This window comes from Quercus lobata, chromosome 3 (genome assembly GCF_001633185.2).
Source record: "Quercus lobata isolate SW786 chromosome 3, ValleyOak3.0 Primary Assembly, whole genome shotgun sequence".
NCBI lineage: Eukaryota > Viridiplantae > Streptophyta > Magnoliopsida > Fagales > Fagaceae > Quercus > Quercus lobata.
Genome location: NC_044906.1, coordinates 52,989,167 through 53,008,897, shown reverse-complemented (window position 1 = coordinate 53,008,897; position 19,731 = coordinate 52,989,167). Strand labels below are relative to the sequence as shown.

The 19,731-nt window shown below is 39.9% G+C and overlaps 1 pseudogene; it reads right to left on the bottom strand.

The window, feature by feature from the left end:
- Positions 1-4,437: 4,437 nt before the first annotated feature.
- Positions 4,438-7,761, bottom strand: LOC115979876 (annotated as a pseudogene).
- Between the last annotated feature and the right edge of the window lie 11,970 nt (positions 7,762-19,731).

The window sequence follows — 19,731 nt, the reverse complement described above, 5'->3', positions numbered from 1 at the left end:
GAACGGCTATCGTTTTTTCCGTATCTTTAGGCAGGAGCGATCTTTTCTCTCTCCTCCTGGCTATATAAGACGTCATAGGGGTTCAGTTTCTTCTTTATCTGCATTTCACAAACCTTAGAGGCTTCCAGAGAACTCCATCGAAACCCCAGAGATACACGAACACTTGCGACCGTTACGCCATCGTAGCCGTTTTTGTGAAGCGTTTCGTCCACGAGAGATTCCCAGGCGCCTCATTGAACGTTTTGTGAAGGTACCAGTACATTTCGTTCATCTTGCTGTTTCAATTTCCTCCTCGGACTCTACTTTTTTTTTTCTGAGTCTTTACTTTTGTTCCCCGGTTCAGTCCAGATGGGTAGATTTGAGAAATTAGTTAACACCCCCGCCGCTATGGAGGCCTTTAGGGCTAAATATCGCATTCCCCCGGGGGTTGGGTTGCGGTACTGTCCTCTTGAAGGAATATTGACAGATAGGCGTGCGGGAGAAGTCGTTATCCCCATGATTGCCTTTATAGAGGGAGGGATGACACTTCCCATGCGTAGGATTACAAGGGAGTACTTGTTCAACCATAGGTTGACGCCGTACCAGTGTGCCCCGAATATGTTCAAGATACTAGGCTGTGTAGATGTCTTAAACGAGCGGATGAATCTAGGCCTTACTTGGCACGATGTGGCTTATCTATACGAATGTCATCGCCTCGGGGATGAGGGGTATTATCTTAAATCCCGGAATGAGGACGTTAGGTTGATCTCTTGTCTCCCAATATCCAATAAGACAGTGAAGAATGACTTCCTTATTGCTTCTGGGGAGTGGTTCGACGGTATTCATTGTCCAACTCGGGCAGGAAACCCAGGTGCGGCGTCTCTAGGATTGGTCCCTTTTGGGATAGGATTTAGTATTGAGGGGTTACACTTTTTGCTTTCTTTATAATTGGAAGATTTTGTGGACTAATCCTCTTTTCCTTGATTGTTTGCAGATAAAATTCACGTCGCTCCTCGGCTAAACTTTGTGAACGTGCCAGCGCTGAACTACCTTCTTAGGTCGGAGATCTACGTTTCCGAGGACGGGCAGTTGCGTGCTGCCCATCTGGTTCTGGGCTATCAACCCCTGAGCAGCTCTTTCCAGGCTATCGGTCACGCTATAAGGGCTGGTAGTCCGAGGTTGGCTAGGATTGACGTGTCCAGGGACGGGCTCCTAGCTGAACACGATCTGCCACCAGTTGTGTTGCCCGGTGTTAGAGATCCCTACTTGGCAGAGCAGCTACCTCCGCCAGACGAGCCTAGTGCTGCCGCTCAGGTCGAAGAGGAAGCTGAATCATCTCGTCTTTCCCTTGAGGCAGAAATAGACGAGTTTTATTTTGAGGAGGAAGTTCAACAGACCCCCCTGGTGGAATTTTCTGATCCCGAAGGAGAGCGGGACCGACATTCTGCAGTTGGGGTTCCTTCCATCGTTCTTTGCTCGGACGATACTTCGGACGAGGAGATAGAGCCCATGGCAGAAAGAGGAAAAACTCTAAAGGAGCTGATGGCCTCCCGAGGGAAAGGCCGGCTGCCGAAAGGACAGTCCTCGAAGGCACCAACTCCACCACAGGGCAAGACCCTCCCTCCCGTGGCTCCTACGGACACCTCAGACCTTGGCCTTAAGGTTAATCCGGACTTAAAGAAGAAAAGGCCGGCCGACACTCCTGAGGAGGGCGAGGTGGCTGCTCAACCGACCAAGCAGCAAAAAACCACTCGCGCGCCAAGGAGCAGAAGGGGCAACTCCTCGGAGAGTCGAGACAAGGAGACTCTTGCGGATGTGCGTGCTACCCCGCGTGCATGGGGCCCCAGATTGGAGCTGGATGGGGTGGCCATTCCCTACAATGCTTCGATCCGAGATTACAATCGAGGCCGGGCGGGCTACGTGGCCGAGGCCCTAGAACAGCCCCTACTCCTTCCTCGGGATATGGAGGCTTATAGGCGGTTCTCTCAGCCCGAGATCTTCCTATCCCTTAAAAGGGATCTCGTGATGGTAAGTAATCCTTTTACTGTTTCATTAATTTCTTTGACCTTAGATTACAGCAATCTTGTTTCGTTTGTAGATTACCCAGCAGGTGTTCGTGGCTGAGGAATTTTGCCGTGGTAATAGTAGTCGGGCTGAGGTCGAGAATCAGGCGCGAGCGGAGGTGGAGAAAACCTTGGGGTCCCTCCAGCACGATTATACTGGACTTATGGACAAGTTCAAGGAGTCAGAAAACCGGCGCAAGTATGCAGAGGCTGGTTTGAAGAGTGCTAAGGCCCAGGCGGAGGACCAGCGCAAGGAGCTGTTCTCGACCCAGATTAACCTTGCCACCGAGAAACAGGCAGTGCAGGATCTCAAGACCGCTCTGCAAAGGGTCGAGGATGAGCTGCGACGGGCCAAAGAGGAGGTCCAACTGATCCGAGAAGCCACAGAGGCTGAGAAGAGTGCCGCCCGCCAGCTCGGGGCCGAAGAGACAGAGGCCAGGCTATCCGAGGAAATCCCCGAGGTATGCCGGGAGTATTGCGATATCTCATGGTCTCGTGCCCTCGACGCCGCAGGAGTTCCTGCTGACTCGGCGCTGAGACTGCCCGAGAGCATCTTCTATCCTAAAGAGATCCGAGCGCTTCCTGATGGTGTCCAAGCTGCCTCTGAGCAAGATCTGGCGACGCCTGATGCTGTCCTTGTGCCCAATATGGCGGATGATCCCGTCGTAGACTCTACCATCGAGGTTCCGCCTCCTCAGCCCGAGCAGAAAGGAGATCCTCCTGTTGAGGCTTAGCCTTCTAGGCTTTCGATCTTTGTACTCTTTCTTTCTTTTTTTTTTTTTTTTGACCGAGAGTCGTCCAATTTTCTCGCTTTTTTGTAAGGACCTCTCCTTTTAATGTACTCGGAATGTTAATACAAAATGTTCGTTTTGCTTACTAGGGATGCACGTCAGTAGTGTTCTTCTTTAAACATTTGCAACTATGTAGATACAGATAAACGGTCAAGATAGAAATGGGTTTTTGGGCTGTACATCTGAGAGTTGCGATGGCGCCAGACTGCGCGCACGTATTAAAATGGTTTCTTTTTAGTAATGATCTCTCAATCTACCATAAGCAATAATTTCCCCCAAGTCTGTGGCCCGAGGAGCCATGCAGGACTTAGGTTCTGTTTAGAGCTATGAATAGTTGTCTTAAGTATTAATTTCCCCTTAGTCTGTGGTCCGTGGAGCCATGCAGGACTAGGTTCTGTTTAAAACTTATTTTAGCAATAATTTCCCACAAGTCTGTGGTCCGAGGAGCCATGCAGGACTTGGGTTCTGTTTAAAACTATGGATAGTTGCCTTAAGTATTAATTTCCCCTTAGTCGGTGGTCCGTGGAGCCATGCAGGACTAGGTTCTGTTTAAAACTTATTTTAGTAATAATTTCCCCCAAGTCTGTGGTCCGAGGAGCCATGCAGGACTTGGGTTCTGTTTAAAACTATGGATAGTTGCCTTAAGTATTAATTTCCCCTTAGTCTGTGGTCCGTGGAGCCATGCAGGACTAGGTTCTGTTTAAAACTTATTTTAGTAATAATTTCCCCCAAGTCTGTGGTCCGAGGAGCCATGCAGGACTTGGGTTCTGTTTAAAACTATGGATAGTTGCCTTAAGTATTAATTTCCCCTTAGTCTGTGGTCCGTGGAGCCATGCAGGACTAGGTTCTGTTTAAAACTTATTTTAGTAATAATTTCCCCCAAGTCTGTGGTCCGAGGAGCCATGCAGGACTTGGGTTCTGTTTAAAACTATGGATAGTTGCCTTAAGTATTAATTTCCCCTTAGTCTGTGGTCCTTGGAGCCATGCAGGACTAGGTTCTGTTTAAAACTTATTTTAGTAATAATTTCCCCCAAGTCTGTGGTCCGAGGAGCCATGCAGGACTTGGGTTCTGTTTAAAACTATGGATAGTTGCCTTAAGTATTAATTTCCCCTTAGTCTGTGGTCCTTGGAGCCATGCAGGACTAGGTTCTGTTTAAAACTTATTTTAGTAATAATTTCCCCCAAGTCTGTGGTCCGAGGAGCCATGCAGGACTTGGGTTCTGTTTAAAACTATGGATAGTTGCCTTAAGCATTAATTTCCCCTTAGTCTGTGGTCCTTGGAGCCATGCAGGACTAGGTTCTGTTTAAAACTTATTTTAGTAATAATTTCCCCCAAGTCTGTGGTCCGAGGAGCCATGCAGGACTTGGGTTCTGTTTAAAACTATGGATAGTTGCCTTAAGTATTAATTTCCCCTTAGTCTGTGGTCCTTGGAGCCAAGCAGGACTAGGTTCTGTTTAAAACTTATTTTAGTAATAATTTCCCCCAAGTCTGTGGTCCGAGGAGCCATGCAGGACTTGGGTTCTGTTTAAAACTATGGATAGTTGTCAGCAGCCCAGCAAGCAGCGGATAATCATGAAAGAAAACGTGTGCTAAGCCATTCTCATTAATAATAATATCTTCTGAGGTTATTTACATTCCATGGTCGAGGTACAGCTTTTTCATCTAAATCTTCGAGGTAATAGGCGCCTATTCCGGCCACTGATGTGACGCGGTATGGTCCCTCCCAATTGGGCCCCAACTTGCCCCAAGAGGGGTTCTTTGCGCCGCCGAGAATTTTCCTCATTACGAGATCACCTGGCCCCAGAGGCCGTGGTTTGACGTTAGCATCATACCCTTGTCTCAGCTTCTGGTGATAATAGGCCACATGAATCATCGCTTTTTCCCTTCTTTCCTCGGCTAGGTCCAGACTCCGTTCCAATAACTCGTCGTTATCGCTTGGGGTAAACGATCTAGACCTCAGTGTGGGAAAGTTGTTCTCAATCGGGAGCACGGCCTCAGCCCCGTAAGTCATCGAGAAGGGGGTCTCACCGGTTGATCGTCGCGGCGTCGTCCGATAAGTCCATAAGACATGGGGGAGTTCTTCTACCCATCTTCCCTTCGCCTCGTCCAACCTCTTCTTCAGTCCGTTCACTATGACCTTGTTCACGGCTTCGACCTGCCCATTTCCCTGAGGGTAGGCGGGGGTGGAATATCGGTTGGTGATTCCAAACTCGCGGCAATACTCCCTAAAGTTTTTACTATCGAACTGCAGACCATTGTCGGAAATGAGTGTACGCGGGGTCCCGAAGCGGGTGATAATGTTCTTCCAGATGAATTTCTGGGCGTCCACGTCCCTAATGTTGGCCAATGGTTCAGCCTCCACCCATTTAGTGAAGTAGTCCGTTCCGACTATTATGTATCGCTTGTTCCCTGCGGCCTTGGGGAAGGGTCCAACTAGATCAAGGCCCCACTGTGCGAACGGCCATGGACTCGAGAGGGGATTGAGAACTCCTCCGGGTTGGTGGATATTCGGGGCGAATCTTTGGCACTGATCGCACTTCTTAGCGTATTCTTGGGCCTCTCTCTGCATGTTCGGCCACCAGTACCCCTGGGTAAGTGCCCTGTGTGCCAGCGATCTCCCTCCGGTATGACTTCCACAAATCCCCTCGTGTAACTCCTCAAGCAGAGATTCGAATTCTTCTGGGTGTACGCAGAGTAGGTACGGTCCAGAATATGAGCGTCGATATAGTTTGTGGTCCTCTGACAGCCAAAACCGAGGAGCATTCCTTCGTATTTTCTCGGCTTCCAATTTCTCTTCCGGCAAGACGTCGTTTTGCAGGAAGTTCTTTATGGGATCCATCCAGCTGTGACTCTTTCTGATCTGGTGGACTCTGGCAGGGCCTCTACTGATGGGACTTGCCTTAGCTAGATCTTCAACCAGGATTACTCACGGCAGATTATGTGCCGAGGACGTGGCGAGAGTGGCCAGCGAGTCCGCATGGGTGTTGCCACTCCTGGAAATGTGTGTCACATTGAAGGACTCAAAATTCGTCTGCAGCCGCCTGACTTGTCCCAGATACTCTTGCATCCTAGTATCTCGGGCTTCCAGCTCACCCATCACCTGTCCGACTACCAGTCTGGAGTCCGAGAACGCTTCTATCATTTTTCCGCCCAACCTTTGAACCATCGTCATCCCTTGAAGTAAGGCTTCGTATTCGGCTTCATTGTTCGTAGCCGAGAATCCGAGCCTTAATGATTTTTCAATGGCAGCACCGTCCGGGGATATTAAAACTATCCCAACTCCTGACCCTCTCTGGTTGGCTGCGCCATCTACGTAGACCTTCCAATGCGTGTTCCTCCCTGTTGAGATCGCACCAACCGACTTCCCATCCATGTCCTTCTTCTCGGTTATTGTTTCTATGGAGGGCTCAGCAAACTCCGCTACCAAGTCCGCGAGGACCTGCCCTTTGATGGAGGATCTGGGCATATATTTTATATCAAAGGCTCCCAAGAGCGCACTCCACATGGCGATCCTTCCTGTATAGTCAGCGCTTCGAAGCACTGCTCGGAGGGGAAGCTGAGTCAGAACGATGACTGTGTGCGCCTGAAAGTAATGAGGAAGTTTTCGGGTTGCATGCACTATTGCCAGGATTGCCTTTTCTAAAGGTAGGTATCGCACCTCGGCCTCATGTAGTGATTTGCTCACATAGTACACCGGTCGCTGTACCCCGTTATCATCCCGTATCAGTACCAGGCTTACAGCGTGGGGGGCTACGGCGATGTAGGCAAACAGCACCTCATCCGCCTCAGGGCTGGACATGATGGGCGGTCGGGACAGGTAGTCTTTAAGTTGCTGGAAAGCCTGAACACAATCCTCCGACCATGCAAACTCTTTCCACTTGTTTATCAGGAGGTAGAAAGGCCGACATCGATCCGCCGATCTCGATATGAACCGGTTCAATGCCGCAATCATACCAGTGAGCTTCTGTACTTCCTTCGGATTCCGAGGAGCCTGTAGGCTGTTAATGGCTTTGATTTGATCGGGACTTACTTCTATTCCCCTGTGGGTGACCATATACCCTAGGAATTTCCCAGACCCTACCCCGAATGAACATTTGGAGGCATTCAGCCGCAACCGGTTCTCCCTTAATATGGCGAAGATTGTTCCGAGGTCCTTCACGTGCTCGGACGCCCTTCTACTCTTGACGACCATATCATCTATATAAACCTCAATGATCTTGCCCAGTTGTGATTCAAACATCCGAGTCATCATTCTTTGGTAGGTTGAGCCTGCGTTCTTTAGCCCAAACGGCATCACCTTGTAATGATAGTTTCCGATGGGCGTCATGAAAGCCGTTTTCTCTTGGTCCTCTAGCGCAAGGGGTATCTGATGATAGCCTTGGAAGGCGTCCAGGAAGCTCATCCGAGGGTGCCCCACGGTTGCATCCACCAATCGATCAATTCGGGGTAGGGGGAATGGGTCCTTTGGGCATGCCTTGTTCAGGTCCGTGAAGTCTACGCAGACCCTCCATTTCCCTGTCTTCTTCTTTACCACCACCGTGTTTGCCAGCCACTCTGGGTAAAAGACCTCTTTGATAGCCCCCGCTCTTTTTAGCTTTGCCACTTCGTCTTTTACGGCACTAGCATGTTCCTTTGAAGGGCGTCGGGGTGGCTGCTTCTTCGGAGTGGAAGAGGGGTTGACGTTCAGGTGGTGACAAATAAGGCTGGGATCGACGCCCGGGGCGTCGTAGGCTTCCCATGCGAACACGTCGACATTTTCTCTAAGAAATCCGACCAGTTCCTCCTTTTCCTGAGAGGGCAATTCCGAGCCGACCAGAAAGAACTTCTCTGGGTCGTCGTTGACAGCGATTTTATCTAAACTTTCACATCCTATCTCCTCGGCCAATCCGTCGTCCTGCTCTGCCGAGGCGGCTGATTGCTATAAACTTTCAGGGGCCGAGGACTCGGCATGGGGCCGATGTAAGACGGCGGCCACCATACACTGCCTGGACACGGCCTGATCTCCTCGGATCTCTTCCACTTGTCCTTTGGATGGGTATTTCACCTTCTGATGGAGTGTGGAGGTTACTGCTTCCAGGGCGTGGATCCATGGCCTGGCGACTATCGCGGTGTAGGTTGAGTAAACGTCGACGACGATAAAATTCACTTCCACCACCTCCGCCCTAGTCTGTATGGGTAGTCGGATTTGCCCTTTTAGCGTAACCATTCTCCCCTCGAAGCTAAGAAGGGGGGAGTCATAAACTGCCAAATCTTCTGGCTTCAGGTTCAGCCCCTTGTATAGATCATGGTACATTATCTCTACTGCACTTCCCGAATCCACCAACACCCTTTTCACGTCAAAGCCCCCAATCCTCAGAGTGACCACCAAGGCATCATCGTGGGGTTGAATAGTTCCTCTCTTATCCTCATCCGAGAACCCCAGTATCAAAGAGCTTCCCTTTTTTGACCTTTTGTGTTCCCTCTGCCTGCTCCCGGAGGGGAGCCGATCAACAGCTAACACCCTGGGGATGGGTGGTCCCGTTCTTCCTGGTGCAGCGAAGATGACATGTATTGTCCCGGTGGGTGGTCTTAAGGTTACGTCCTTTCGCGGCTCTTGTGCTGCTTGGCCGGTGTAGCCACTCGACGGGTGCAGCAGGTGACGTAACTTTCCCTCTCGGACCAACTGATCCAGATGATTCCACAGATTCCTGCAGTCCTCAGTAGTGTGCCCATGGTCTTGATGATAGTGGCAGTACAGGTTTTGGTTACGTTTGGAAGGTTCTCCAGCCATCTTTCCCGGCCACCTGAAATAGGGTTCATCTCTTACTTTCTCCAGTACCTGTTGTACGGGCTCTCTGAATATGGCATTCATTGTTTGCGGGTTACTCTGCCCAGCCTATCGCGTAAAATCTCTCCTCGGCTGACCATGATTGTGCCGTTCCAACCTGAAATCATTTGCTTTGGGGTGGATAACCTTCTCCTTCCCCCTCCCTTGCAGCTGATCTTCCTCCACTCTTTTGTACTTGTCTATCCTATCCCTCAACTGATCAACGTTGGCAACTGGTTTACCAGTGAGGGACTTCCTTAAGCCATGGTCGGTGGGGAGGCCGCTTTTGAATGTGCTGATAGCGACAGCATCGTGGTTATCATCCAGGTCATTATATACTTCCCAGTATCTATCGGAGTATGCTTTCAGAGTCTCTCCCTCGTGCATGGACAAGGACAATAGCGAACCGAGGGGCCTGGGGACTCTGGTGTTGGTGATAAAGCGAGAGCAGAAATCTCGAGTGAGCTGCTTGTAAGAGCTTATGGAATTTGTCTTCAGGCCGTTGAACCACCTCATCGCCATTGATCCCAAGCTGGACGGGAAGATTTTGCACATAAGGGCCTCATTTTGCGAGTAGATCGCCATCTTTTGGTTAAATTGACTCACATGCTCTACCGGGTCTGATCGACCGCTATAAATGGCGAATGCTGGTTGGTTGAACCGTCGAGGTAGCTCAGCCCCTTCAATTCTATACGTGAAGGGGGACCTTGAAACCTGATCCAACGCCTTCTTCATGGCGTCGTTTCCCGAACCCTTACTAGATGCGCTCTCATACTTCCGCACAGGGCGTGGTTCCTTTTCGTAGGTAAAGGTTTCACTTGGGGGGGTCCTTGACCTCCGTCGGTAACTCACATCCTCCGCATTAGAGGACTTGTCTGAGTCTGAAGGAGATCGCCTTCGCTGTGCTCGTCGTAGCTTCCTTTTCAGATCATCTATCTCTCGCTGCATGGCCTGGTGACTATTTCGCTTCTGGGACACGTGACTACCTATCTGAGTGTGACTCTGGCTTGTCCGGATAATATGCACACTTCCCTCGCGATTTCCCCTGTGGCCTGGATTGATGGGGTTATTTTGCCTCTGGGACTCGGCGGGTTGTGTCTGTTGGGAGTCAGCCTCGTGAGGATTCTCCTGGTGCGGACCTAGTTCTGCCATGCTTGACCGTTGTGCTAACTGATGCTCTAGTTCTCCCCACAGACGGCGCCAATTGTAGTTGCACGATTTTCCTGGCCCAAATTCGTTTGATCAGGCCCTGGCCCAAAGCGCAACCCACAATAAATATTTGTAGAGGATGGGTCAAAGAACTTGGTCTCAGTGAGTCTGTTCGGTCTGATACATGGAAAGCATTGTTACAAAAAAATAAAAACACCAGAATGGATCTCTCACGTATAAGTTTGTTTCTTTAGTTCCTCATACAGAAATTTTCGTCCCCTTCTCTAAGGGACTCCACTACATTATATAGTTCCCTTCTCTTATCTCAACCTTACACTTGTTGACTATCTAAGCACCTACTTGAGTGGCTGTCCCATCAGACGCCTTCATCTCTCCCCATGTGAGTTGCAGAGGCCAAGGCGGTACTGTTCAGGGGTCATTTCCTCATTAATGCGGCCAAGAGGGTGGTTGGGGCGCAATTAATGTGGTGGTAGCTCTCCATGGGATATTTTGGATTTTATTCATTTTATATGTTGGGAGGATGAACTGAAGTGGCTGGGGAGAGTTCCTCGTCTGGGCTTCGTGATGTCCGAGGAGGAGTTACTCCTCGGACATGTTTCCCTGGCGTTTATGGGTTTGAGTAATGCTTCATACGTGGTTTCTCTTCGGATAGGACGCTCCTCGGACGGGCCTGAATTTGGAATAGCCCATTATTTCTGGGCCGGGCCCCAATATTGATTTTATGGGAAAAGTTACATAAAATATTGAGATTAAAAAAAAAAAATTACAATCTACTAAAAATGCTTTTTAAATATTTAAAACATTTCTATTTTTTATATTATTGACGTGTTTAAAAAAAATATAAACAGATTATTGGCTTTATATATTCATCTTTGGTGGTTTAACATTATATATAATTTTATCTTTACATATTTATCTACTTTAATTTAGATGTTTATAACTAAATAATATTATCAATGAAGAGTAAAAAAAACCAAAAATAATGTCTATACATATCTATACTATATATAATAATGGAGTTTTGTAATAAATTTTATAAAGTTCTTTATGCACTACATCTTTAGCATCTTTTATTTGTTTATTTGCAATTCTAACTTTGTTCAACTTTTCATCTTCTTCAATTATTGTCTTTTTAGTTCAATATTTCATCCCCTCCAATAATTTTTTTTTTTTTAATTTTCATTTGATTTTCTTTAGATTTTAAAAAATTTTCCATTATATCTTCTTAAATTCAATAGTTTCACTTCATTCAACCTTTCATCTAATTCCACCCTAGGCTTTCTCTTCCATCTTAATTTTCATATAAATTTCTTCTTACTTCATTTACACCTCTCTCCCCTATTTTTTCCAAGTTATCCACGACAAAAAGGTCAATACTCTCTCTCTTTCTCCAATTTTGTTTCTCTTTTGGTTGATTTTTTTTTTTTTTTTGTTTCAACCACTTTTTTTTTTCTTCTACTAATGGTTCTTTTTGCTATTGCTGTATTATTCTTATTATTTATTTATTTCCATCTCAATACTAGAAAAAAAATGTAATTCAAATTTGGGATTTCATGATGAATGAGTTTGAGTTTTCATTGTCTCAAAACTATTCAAATATGTTTTTTCTTTTTCAAAATTGATTTGAATTGAGCATTTGATTATGTTTGTTATAAATTGCTTTATGGTTGCCCTTCTCTAGATTGTAGGAATGCTACTTTCAATATGTTTGCCATAATTTTTTTTTTTTTTTCTGATAACTAACTTCAATGTGATGTTTTTTGTTTTGGTCTTTATTTTATAGTAAGTGTGTTATTCATTTTTATCAAACATAAATTGTTATTGTTCTCCTTTTCCTATCGTTTTATATGTTGACCTAAATTTCATTTTTATCTTTGTTTTGTTTGTCAATTTCTTGATAGATATCAACAATTAAGCCTTGCAATCACTGGAAGCTTTTTATTCTATTGAAGTTCATACCAATCAATTGGTAATTATTTTTTTTCTTAGAACCTTTTGAAGGAAAGGGGAATAAATTTTTTGTTTTTCTTGGGTGGTGCTTGATAATTTGCTCTTTATGGTTCAACAAACATTAGCTATATAAGATTTCTCTTTCGTTATATTAATTATTTGTTGTTTGTTATTTAATTGGACTATTTGGTGTCCCAGAAATTGTGGGCCAATGGAAGAGAAAACAAAGTAGAGTTTGAAGCTTTATTTATTTATTTATTTATTTTTGTTGTTGTATAGAACTTGGTGTGTAACAATTTAAATCTTTTTATCTTAACTTTTTTAAATGAAACTCTAATTCTTCAAAGCACACCAGCTTAAGTAGATTGTTGTGTTGTGGCTGGAATTTTTGTATTTTGGACCTTAGTTGGCCTATTTGGTTGACAAACAACTTTGGGGACTGTTTAGATTTTGAGAAATTGTTTGGGATTTTAGGAGTGAGGAAATTCAAAGAATTGAATTCTTTTAAAATTCCATTAGTATCTAGCTTTAAGCTAATTGTTATGCGAATGGAGAAACTAATTGGTTCTTGATTCTTGAATATCTATCTATAATATTGTGTACATGAACAACAGTTGGGTTTTTAGTTTTAGATTTTGGATTATGCTACTTTCTTTCAACTACTTGATTTTCTTTTTGGAATTGTCTCCTATTGAAGGTCTAGAATATTGTGTACATGAGTTTTAGACAAAACATAACAATACTCCTATACTTGAGTTTTAAATTTCATATTTTTCTATTTCTTTCCTTATTAAACATAATATGATAGCTGATGTGATGCAATGAAGGTAGGAGCAACTGCTATTTTTGGGGCATAGCAGCTGATACATTATAATAATTTCCCATAGCCATTTAAACTTCATGACTTGGAATGCTAATAGCCATATTCTCTGAGGCAAAAACAATTGGTTGAGTTCAATAAGTTTGCCACTAACTTTGACCACAACATCATGATAATATAAGTGACTCACACACTTGCAATTCGTATATGCACTATTTTGATTCTTGTGGAAATTCAAAACATTGATAAAATGAATGTAATGGCAAGTGGATGATTTGTATATAGACACGTTGATGAATGTGTGTAGTGGACATGAGTAGAATCAATGGCATGTGTTTGAGAATTTGGTCTTTGATGGAAATTAGTATAAGTGAGGGTCTATTAAATTTTTACCTCTTTATCTCCCCACTATTCTCTACTTTACTGTTTTTATCTTCCCACTACTCTCTACTTTACTGTCATACTTCTTTTATCATTTTCTCTATATTATATTTTGACTCTTCTTCTCCCCATTTTATTTTGTATAAATTCGATATCATTTCTTCCATTCAATCCATATTTTCCCCACAAAAAAAAATTGTAAATACTCTCTTTCTCCCTCCCTTGTGGATTTTTGTTTTTTCTTATAATTCTGATTAAGATTGATGGTTTTTTATTTTTAAATATATGTATTGGTATTTTTTTTTTTAAATTTCCCATTACAGAGTCTTCTCTCTCCCTTTTAAAGCTTTGGTTGAATTTTGATTTGGGTTAATACTTAGTTTTTTAGAAATAGGAATTTGAGTTTATGTCAAAACACATTCTACATGGCTATGAATTTGAATATACTTACCAATTTTGAGTAATAAATTATATAAAGTATGTCTTTTATTCCTTTTGTTTCATTTTAATTTTTGTTAAGATAACATTGTAGTTTTGTGATGAATTTTTATTATTATGATAATCTCATTATTCCTTAAGAGATGAAAAATTTGAATAATAAATTTGAAACTTATAAAGTTCAGTTGTATATCAAATATAACACACTACAATAGAAGTTAGAAAAATATAGTTCATCTTAAAAAAATATTAATCAAACATACAAAATATAATAGTATGATATATTTGTACTTTGTAGATATAAAAAGATGAAAAACACTTGTAGAATTTTTTTTTAAAATAAATAATATTTGAAGTAATTGTTAATTTTTATATATTACACCTCATTACAAAATATTTATATATTCCCACACATTGCGTGGGTCTGCGGCTAGTTGCTAATAAACAAGAAGGTCAAAGTGCTATTATTGAACAGGAGACATTTCCTGCAGTTAACTGGTCATGAGTTTGGGTCAAATCAGTATAAAAGTTTATCTTTAATTAATTTTATTAAACAGTTATAATTCTTCTGTGTAAAGTAGAGGTACAAATCTGATTAGAGCAAATTCAGATTCATCAGCATCATAACAATAATTTCCTTTAAAAAAAAAATAGCCCAATGGTTATCTGATTGTTGAGACAGCCTAGGAGCATATATAGTGATATGAAACTTTGATGCAATTACAGAGTACTCTGTGATGCTCTGTCTTGCCATATACTATTAAAGGAAGATGTCAGTGGTGGGAAAAATGCAGATACAGAAGTGATGCAAACTATATCATGAAGGATATGTGGCCACTACAAAAAACTTGATTTTTAGTAGCGGTTGCAACCACTACTAAAACTATTAAAAACTGTTGCTAAAAGTCATATAGGTCTATACCAGCGGTTTTCTAAACCGCTGCTACAACTTGAATAACCGCTATTAAGTTCCCGTCGCTATAGGTCACTATAGGTTATGGCAGCGGTTTTAGGAATCGTTGGTATAGAAAACATCTATAGTAGCAGTTCTATAAACTATTGCTAAAGAATTAAAAACTGCTAGTACACACAACTTTACCTTTTGGAATTAACTATTTATACCCACGGTTATATAACTGTTGCTATAGATTTTTTAGCAGCAGTTCATAGAACTGCTGCTAGAGAATTAAAAACTGCAGATACACACTACCCTTCCTTTCAGAATTAATTATTTGTACCAACGGTTATGTGACCGCTCCTATAGATTATTTAGCAGCAATTCATAGAACTGCTGCTAGAGAATTAAAAAAAACCGCTAGTACATAGGGCCCTTTTTTTTGAAAATAATTATTTATACCAGCGGTTATGTAATTGCTGCTATAGATTCTTAAGCAGCAGTTCTATAAACCACTACTAAACAAAATTAAAAATGTTTGTATACCCTTCCCTTATTTCTAGCATGAATTATTTTTAACAGCGATTTTGTGAATTGCTGCTAAATATTCTTTAACAACAGTTTTATAAAGCACTGCTATAAAATAAAATAAAACCGCTAGTTCTCCCATTCGTACACTTTGTTATAAATTAGTTATTGCAGCAAAAAACAACCGCTACTATAGGTTCCATATAGGAGCAGTTATAAAAACTGTTACCGAAGGTATAAACATTATTGAATATTACAAAAATATTTTTTAATTAAATTTTTCCTTGAAAATTAGTAATAGAACATGTTTGGAATGTTATTAAAATCCACAATTCCAAAAATCAAAGTAATAAAATAATTGCAAATAGTTAATAATATTGATCCAAATGAAGAAATAAAACTTTACAATTCGAAGTTTGAAATCACAAATAGCTAAATAAAAGTATAAACAATATTTTTTGGTACTTAAGATAAGACAAGGATAAAATAATTGTAGACAACCTACAATAAAAACTAAGACTATAAATATTCCCTTTGAAGTATGCCAAAAGTCACTCCAGCATGAAACTTGGTCACCCTTTATATTCCAATGTATTGTCTTAGTTTCCTGGAATACAATAAACCATATATTTGCATTAGTGAAAACTATATATATAGACAAATCTTAGACAATATATCAAATGACTATTGGAAAAGAAAAATGATGACAAATACATATCATCTCATGTGCATTATTTTTATTGTATTACCTCTAAACCAAGAGTCAACAAGCTTAGCATAATTTTGGTGATTTACTATATTTGGAGCCTCAGCCACTATTTGTGTTGCAGTTTTTGACTTATCAAAGTGCTTTGCTTTCAAAGCATGCTTCCAATTCCTCCATTGATCACCCAATCTCTTTAAATTATGACGCTTGATTATCTCTCTTGCAATCTCATCTTTAGGGATGTCAAACTTTGACTGAAACACAAATACATATATAAAAAAATAAAAAATAAAAAATAAAAAAACCATAACCACTATGTAGAAGCATTCTTTCTATAAAAAATAAAATTAAAAAAAAAATCTATGTAGAAGCATTGAAATTCTGGAAAGAAGTATAATATATGTTACTAAAATTTTAATACCTCAATTATATTCCAACAATTTTCTTTGTAGTCATTTGGCATTGTACGCCAACTAACATTAATAGGACATAAGTGAGGCTTCGTTGCAACAATCTTTATAAATTGATTAAACCTACAGCTTAGGCTAGAAATAACAGTCAAAAGACAACTTAAATTTGTTTATGCACAAAAAAAAGTAGTCAACACCACAATCATACTTTTAATTAAGTGTTATGTACTACAAGGTCTAAAAACATAAGTAATCATATTCATAGGTAGCTATAATCATATTCATAAGACATTTTGGTTTTTTTTTTTTTTGGTTTTTTTTTTAACAAAAAAAATTTAGTAATTAATCCTGAAAAAAGATTAATTTTCACTAATATTTGATTAAATTAGTATATATTCATGAAATTTAAGAATCACATGCACATATTCAAAGTCAAAACTAAGCCTCAATGCAGTCATTACTCATTTTATTAAAAAAAAATGCTAAATCTCAATAGATCAAGAAATACCAAAAAAAAAAAAAATCAAATAACTAATTAAAATTATTTTATTTTATGCTATATAATATATTTATTTATTTAATAAAAAAATGCATAATTGTTTAAAAATCTTGATGTTTACCTGGGGAGTAATGGTTAAAAACCATACATTCAATCACCCTTTAGTCTCCACTCTCTTAGATTTGGAGGAAATAGCAAATTCTCTGAGAAAATTGTAAAAAAATATTGGAGATTAAGAAAATTGATGAAGTGGGATACAAAGAGAGAGGGGTTAAAAGCTCACCTGTGAGTTGTTGTTACGACTCCTTCTACAAGAGTTTTTTTTTTTCCTTGAGGAGACTAAAACTCTTTTAATTTTTTCTACGCACTTATTGGCAGCTACAGGTTTTATTTTTTAACATGGCGGGTAACTACAATTTTGAGATAAAGATAAAGAAGACCAGTATTTTAGAAACCAAGATAAGATAAGGACTCTTAAAATGTTAAAAATAATAATACGTAAAAACCAAGATGAGATAAGGATTTAGTGAGTTAATAAAAAAATAAAAAAAGAAGTAAAAAAATACGTTTTATTTGGGAGAAAAAAAAAGGACCTGAATTTCAGTGTCCAACACACGTTTATTTGGCAGGAAAAAAAAAAAAAAAAACACTTCCAACACACTTTCATTTGGGAGGGGGGAAAAAATTACATAAAACAAACTTCCAGCACACACGTTTGTTTTGGAGGGAAAAAAATAAAAAAGAAATTGAAAAACTTTCCAATTGGCGGGGTTAGAACCCACCTTGATGAGATAAGGATTTAGTGGGTTAATAAAAAAAAAAGTAAAAAAATACATTTGTTTGGGAGAAAAAAAAGGGACCTGAAATTTCACTTTCCAACACACGTTTATTTGGGAAAAAAAAAAGAAAAAGAAAAAGAAAAAAAGAACACTTCCAACACACGTCCATTTGGGAGGGAAAAAAAAAACATGTAAAAGAAACTTCCAGCACACACGTTTATTTGGGAGGGAAAAAAATTAAAAAGAAATTAAAAAGCTTTCCAATTGGTAGGGTTAGAACCCACCTTCATGAGATAAGGATTCAGTGGGTTAAAAAAAAAAAAAAGAAAAAAAAAAGAAGAAGAAGGAAGTAAAAAACTAACGTTTATTTGGGAGAAAAAAAAGGACCTAAATTTCACTTTCCAACACACGTTTATTTGGGAGGGAAAAAAAAGAAAAAAAAAAAAAAGAACACTTCCAACACACGTTCATTTGGGAAGGGGGAAAAAGCAGGTAAAAGAAACTTCCAGCACACATGTTTATTTGGGAGGGAAAAAAATAAAAAAGAAATTGAAAAACTTTCCAATTGGCAGGGTTAGAACCCACCTTCTCAAGGTAAGTGTCCAAAATAATAACCAGTGGACCAAACACTATACTCTTACAGTACTGGAAATCTATTAGTATTAACTATAATTTAAAGAATTTGAAAAATTAAAATAGTTTATGACACCTACTAATTAATAAAAATATAAAATACGTAAGCTTATATATAAATTTTTTATTATAAATAATATATTTCGCATTAATTATTATGTTTTATAGTTGAAAGAAACTTAGCCATTCTTGATATAACCAATATGGATTAATATTTTAATTTTAATTTTTTTATATGTTTTATTATTCTATATTTTTATAATATAAAATTATTTTTAAAAATTATTTTATTTCATTACATTTTTAAACAAGATTGGTTATTTGTGCAGAATGTAACAATTCGTGTTTGCGGGTCGGGTTTGTATTTTGTCGAGCCATGAGTATTAGGTTATATGGGTTGACCCGAATCCGACCTGTTTAATAAATGTGTCAGGAATCCTTAACCCAAACACAACTTGTTTATTAAATAGGTCAACCCGACCCGACACGTTTAACTTATTTAATTAACAAGTCATGTAAAAGTCAATACAAATGAGCCGTTTTTAATAATCTAGGAGAGTAATAGTCCTAGTAATTATAGAATTAATGTATTTTTTTTCTCATTTTCATTTATTTTTATTGTATAGGGTAAAAACCAAAAAACTCTCTTGAGTTGGGCCCTTAACCAAATTTTTTTTTTTTTTGGTATAGATAGGGTTAAAAAGCTTACTTTGAAATAGTGTAAAGGAACTTAGAATAAATGTGTCAGGAATCCTTAACCCAAACACAACTTGTTTATTAAATAGGTCAACCCGACCCGACACGTTTAACTTATTTAATTAACAAGTCATGTAAAAGTCAATACAAATGAGCCGTTTTTAATAATCTAGGAGAGTAATAGTCCTAGTAATTATAGAATTAATGTATTTTTTTTCTCATTTTCATTTATTTTTATTGTACAGGGTAAAAACCAAAAAACTCTCTTGAGTTGGGCCCTTAACCAATTTTTTTTTTTGGTAAAGATAGGGTTAAAAAGCTAACTTTGAAATAGTGTAAAGGAACTTAGAATAAAAATACTTAAAGGGTAAGAGATTTGAAAAATGAATAATACTCTTCTTTTATAAAATCTCATCGGTTTGTCTGAGGAAGACTACTTATACTCGAGGGTGATCACAATAATCTATCTCTAGACTTAATCTTCAAGTGTTTATAATATTCAAGTATAGGATGATAATATTCAAGTGTTTATTACAATAATCTATCTCTAGACTTAATTTTGTTTCCATCTCTTAATATAATATATCTTTTCCCATTTACAGGTCGATCACTGCCATCTCAACCGTCCACTTCTAGGGTGGATGGTTCTTCAAGTGGTATACTTGTCCCATATTCCTTTTCCCCTCCTTTTAAGAGTAAGATGTGAAGGTAACAGGCTATCAAAACACTATTCAGGAGAGTCATTTAACCATATGTAAAGTTGTGATTTACAACTATTTTGTGTTGACTTTAATTCCATGCCAAATTCTATTGTAATTTTGTTCAATCTTATGTACCTGTATTTTATGTGGGATTTCTTAGTATGGGTTGTGTGTGAGAAAGAATGTAAAAACTCAAGACATCATTGAAGCCATGTGCTCAGCAGATGACTGGAATGCGAAGAGTCATGACAGATGGTGACAGCTGGTTTTTGCGAGTATTTCGCTGATAAGGCCTTCTCACGAGATACCCGCAAAACATTCTGTTTTGCTATTTTTTCATATTTGATACACCATGTCTCTACCTATACTATTTATACCCACATTACCCACATATTGAAAGGAGTGTTTTTTCAGAGAGAAAACTCTAGCCATAACCTTTGAGAGCTAGAGATTGTTATACCCACAATCCTCTACACAATTCATTG